This window comes from Daktulosphaira vitifoliae, unplaced genomic scaffold, assembly GCF_025091365.1.
Source record: "Daktulosphaira vitifoliae isolate Bord-2020 unplaced genomic scaffold, ASM2509136v1 Scaffold_1, whole genome shotgun sequence".
Classification (NCBI taxonomy): domain Eukaryota; kingdom Metazoa; phylum Arthropoda; class Insecta; order Hemiptera; family Phylloxeridae; genus Daktulosphaira; species Daktulosphaira vitifoliae.
The window spans coordinates 89,528,236-89,533,539 of record NW_026099572.1 but is presented as its reverse complement, the minus strand read 5'-3'; the positions used below and the strand labels follow the sequence as shown (position 1 = coordinate 89,533,539).

Sequence of the window (5,304 nt, the reverse complement as noted above, 5' to 3'; positions counted from 1 at the left end):
AAAACGTGTGGTCCTGGTCTACAAAGAACCTGAAGTAACTAGGTTGCATATAAACCATTTTAAATATAGTTGTGTAAAAATAATAGATTAATTTATGTATTTTGGTATTTAATAATAATAAAATTTCCATTTGTGTACTTTAGTAACATTTGTGTTAACTCNAATAATAATAAAATTTCCATTTGTGTACTTTAGTAACATTTGTGTTAACTCTAGTTAAATAAAAATAGTCGTGTCCACTTCGGCGAAAATACAGAGTGCACCGACCAATAGGTGTATTTGGGTCGGTGGAATACCAGATACTAAATTATATATTTTTTCATTAAACTAAACCGCTAAAATGTAGCGTTATTAACATTTTGCAGCCTAAATATCAATATAAATAGACTGCTAGACTTGGGATAATAACATATATATATCACTAACAAAATAAGCTTGTTAACTTTACTGTCGTCACCAATAAATGTTCTGGCAATCAATTACAACTCTAAATACTGAATAATCAATATGTGCCGCAATGACAATCCCGAAACATAAAGCTCATTATGTGCTTCGTTTTTGTTGGAAATAAGATATCAGATTGATTTTCGAAAAACATATGGAACTGAATACTTAAAAAAATTATAGTATCAGTATTATTTGTCCTACAAAAATCAAGCTGAACACTTACAGTTGACTTTCTTTAATTAAAACGTAGATATTTAGGTACTTAATTATTCAAGTACATGTAATAGAAAATTCACAAATATTTTGAAAATTATAATTGGTCACTCGGTTTGCAGGTAAAAAAAAAACCAATTATAAATAATAATTAATAAACTGTACATGTGTTAGTATTATTTATTCTTTTCGTTTATAAAATAATTTGGCTAAATGATAATACTAATTGCCTAGCAAATTTATATTTGTTTAAATGTGTTAACGTTTTTAAGTTGAATTTCATGTGCAACAATAAGTATTAAAATTGCCACTACTCAGTTAGACCGTCGAACTAAATGAGTATACATAAATGGTGCTCATATCCTGGATATCTTGCCACGATACTTGATCCAACTAAGCCACGTTACCACTGTGCAGTGAACGCCCTGTGCTGGGTTTTTTTATTACAAGTATTTACTATTTCATTGTTTCGTAAGTAAAATTATCATAGGTCATTAACTGCTTTTCTTATAATTTTATTTAATTACTGTTTTTAAACTGTTTTTTTGTCACCTATTCAAATCATTCATACATGAAACTACTTAATAATTCTACAATCAATTGAAAATTGATCAAAAATAACTGAAGTTAAATCTAAATATGCCGATTTGTAATTTGCATTATTATAAATTTATCATTAGACGTAAAATTATTTGAGCGTTTGCCATAAATTTGAATTAAAATAAAAAAAAGAATTTTTATTGTAAATATAATAAAATAATTCCATTTATTTAAAAATAAGGACTTTTATAATTTATATGTCTCATCATATTATCTTAAAAATTTTTTAAATAACAAATGTTGCAAATCGTAAAACGTTTAAAAATATTAATAAGTATAATTACAATCCAAAATTGTATGTAATTATTTATTAAGTTTTTGTATCATATTTACAAAAACGAGGGGTTTATATTATAAACTTTATAAATGAGTATATATTATTTTATACTTCTCATTTAATTAAAATAATTATTTACTTTATATAAATTAACTGAAATTTTTTCCTCGTTTTCTTATAAAATATTGAAAATATCTTAGCATATTAAAAAGAATGCTAATTCTATGAATTTTTTAATCTTGCCATGTGCATTAATTTTGTTTAAATTTTTAATCTAAAATTTTTTTCCCTTAGACTTCCTGAAGTACTTTCGTTGTTGAATAAACTTGGCTCTTGTTCATCTTCTTCGCCGTCATCCACGCATGAAGATAATTTATCAATAGCAAAATAGGCTTTGAAAAAATCATTTTTCTCCCACGGAGATGACAATTTATCTGTATTATTCTTTATCGCCACCGGCGATTGTGATAATTTAACATGACGTCCTTCGACTAAACGACGAACTGCCTATCTCTTCAACTCCCTTCGAGTTTTATTTTGACGGGAAATTGATTTTGTTACTTGTTTGTAAAGTGATACTAAGACCTCATCGCTCTGATCAATCATTTCGCTATCAGTTGAATCATCGGACCATTGGTCATCATCTTCATCGATATATAAGTACGTGTTGGTCTGCTCTTCGTCATCTAAACACAATGAATGCACATGACAAGATTAAAAAATTTAGAGAAGTAGGTTTCTATTTAATATGATAAGAAATGTTCAATATTTTATTAGAAAACCCAGGATAAAATTCCAGTTAATTGAGATAAAGTAAATAATTTATTTTAATTAAATAGAAAGTATAAAATAATATATATACTCATTTATAAAGTTTATAATATAAACCCTTCGTTATTGTAAATGTAATACAAAAACTTAATAAATAATTCCATTTATTTAAAAATAAGGACTTTTATAATTTATATGTCTCATCATATTAACTTAAAAATTTTTAAATAACAAATGTTGCAAATCGTAAAACGTTTAAAAATATTAATAAGTATTATTTCAAAACAATATTTTATGTAATTATTTATTAAGTTTTTGTATAAGATTTACAAAAACGAAGGGTTTATATTATAAACTTTATAAATGAGTATATATTATTTTATACTTCTCATTTAATTAAAATAATTATTTACTTTATATAAATTAACTGAAATTTTTTCCTCGTTTTCTTATAAAATATTGAAAATATCTTAGCATATTAAAAAGAATGCTAATTCTATGAATTTTTTAATCTTGCCATGTGCATTAATTTTGTTTAAATTTTTAATCTAAAATTTTTCCCTTAGACTTTCTGAAGTACTTTCGTTGTTGAATAAACTTGGCTCTCGTTTATTTTTTTCATTGAAAAAATCTTCGTCGTCATCCAGGCCTGAAGTTAAATCATCAATTGCTATCAACAAGTTAAGTAAGTACTTAAACGCTGCATTAAAATTTCCTTTTGCTATTTCATCTTCTGCTTTGAGTAAACAAAACGTTTAAGAATATTTTTAATAAGTATTATTACAAACAATATTTTATATAATTATTTATTTTGTTAATTTTGTATGATTTTTGTTAATTTTTTATTATTATAATTGATAATAATATAAGAGTTTATATTATAAACTTTATAAATGAGTATTCATACAGGTAACAAAACCGATTGTCCGACAAAATGAAACCTGGTGAAAGTTAAAGAGATCGGCAATTCATCGTTTAGTCGGAAGACGTCATGATAAATTTTTACAATCGCTGGTGGCAATAAAGAATAATACAGATAAATTGTCATCTCCTTGCGAGAAAAGTGATCTTTTCAAAACATATTGTGTTTTTGTTGTTTTATCTTCAGGCGTGGATGACGACGAAGAAAATTAACGAGAACGAAATTTATTCATTAACAAAAGTGTTTCAGAAAGTCTAAGGGAAAAAATGGTAATGAATGCAAAAGAAGCGACTGCTACAGATGAAAAACCGGCTTTGAAAGAAGTGTTATTTAGGATAGTTAATATGGCCGAGTGTTTCATGGTTGATTCAAGTCCTAAAAAAAGTCAATACTAGTAAAATTTTAATGCAGCGTTCGAGTACTTGCTTAATTTGTGGATAGCTACTCCGGACAAAAATATTCAAACTTTAACGACACTAAAAACCTATTAAGTGGATTTTATCAAAAAAGCTGTCGAACAATGACTAATGCCAAATCGATTATTTTAACCTATCATTTAAACGTTTTTTAATATTTTTAATTTCTATTGATTTTAACGAATTATATATCAAATATTGAAGCTAAATTATAGAATTTGTTTAATATTATTTATTATAAAGTCAAATATGTATAGATTTATTTTAATGATTTTACTTGTGCGAAGAAATCATCAGAAAGAATCTTAAACTTATTCCTAAAAAATATATACTGATGTACAAAGTTTCCCTGAGTTAAACAATAAAATATTTTATTTGAAATTGTTATGTTCGAGACATCTAGACCGTATAACGGCTAGTTGTGCATCGCACTAGAATTCCGTTTTACCTTAGGCCTGTTTAAATCGCTATTATTAAAGCATGAGTGGGTCACCTGGGGGATGACGGTTAACGGTACATCCAATAAGTAACGAGAATAGACAATAAATAAATAACCACTAATATTAGAAATTCTTCAGAGAGTATCTTAAATTTAAGGGGTAACGGTGGCCCTTAAATACTAATGGCCGACGAAGCTGCATAAAACAAAATAGTTAATCTCAATTAAAGCAAACAATAAATAACATCAAAAAATAATATGAAACTCAGTTGAATAGATGAAGTTGTTGATAGTGATGAGTGGACTGTATGAGATCTTGTGGTAATGGTGTCGAACATCTGAGTATGAGGAGTCAGGGTTTAGATCTAGGCACGTAATAGTAGATGAAAAAAGACGGCGTAAAAGCGACAACGGCAATGAAATTGTTTAGTTTTGGTCAGGAGCCAATTACTAATGTCATGCAAGGGCACGAAAACTTAGATCACAAAGCTGTAATAAATAAATGAAAAAATAACGGTGTACTATGGCCGAACAATATCCAATTCAAACGAAGGCGCTTGCTACAGAAAAAAATAACACATAATAAAATGAGTAAAGCAACACGTTGGACATCAGATGTCACACGATATAATATAATCAACGATGTTTCTAACAACTTGTCTACTAGATCTTTGCTAAAGGCTTTCTGTACCAAACGATATATATATATATATAAAATCCAGTTTGCTGGACACCCTTTTTCAATTAATTTTTTTAATTAGGATAGTTTTTCATTTGAGAAACAACAAGTGATTTAAAATTTGGCTGTTTTTTTGTTAAAATAATTTTTTTGTGACTATATAACTAACAAAAACCTTAATCATATATCGAGTATTGCGATATTATAACATTAGATGCAACGACCTCAGATATATTTATGCATCAACTGAGGAAATTTTAGCTATATCATAGATGAACCATAATCAATGAAATGGCTAAACACCTCTTCAGTCCAATCATCTGAGTAATGGTTATGATGATAACATAAAACCAAATAATTATGAGTCCATTTTTTTTCTCATAACAATTAATATATAAACTATTATGTATACATGCTCGTTTCTAATTAATTAAAAAATTCGTTGGCGATTAATTAAAAAAAACACTTATTATATTTTTACTTACCTGATACATTAACATATCTAATATATTTTTGGTAAAACAACTGTCTCTCGTTACG

The 5,304-nt window shown here is 26.9% G+C and overlaps 1 long non-coding RNA gene across 1 annotated transcript; it reads left to right on the top strand.

Moving 5' to 3' along the window:
• The first annotated feature begins 225 nt into the window (after positions 1-225).
• Positions 226-4,978, top strand: LOC126910225 (uncharacterized). The gene is made up of 4 exons (XR_007705220.1): positions 226-1,109; positions 1,832-2,197; positions 2,875-2,993; positions 3,218-4,978. It is a non-coding gene; the product is annotated as an uncharacterized LOC126910225 (long non-coding RNA).
• Positions 4,979-5,304: the final 326 nt, after the last annotated feature.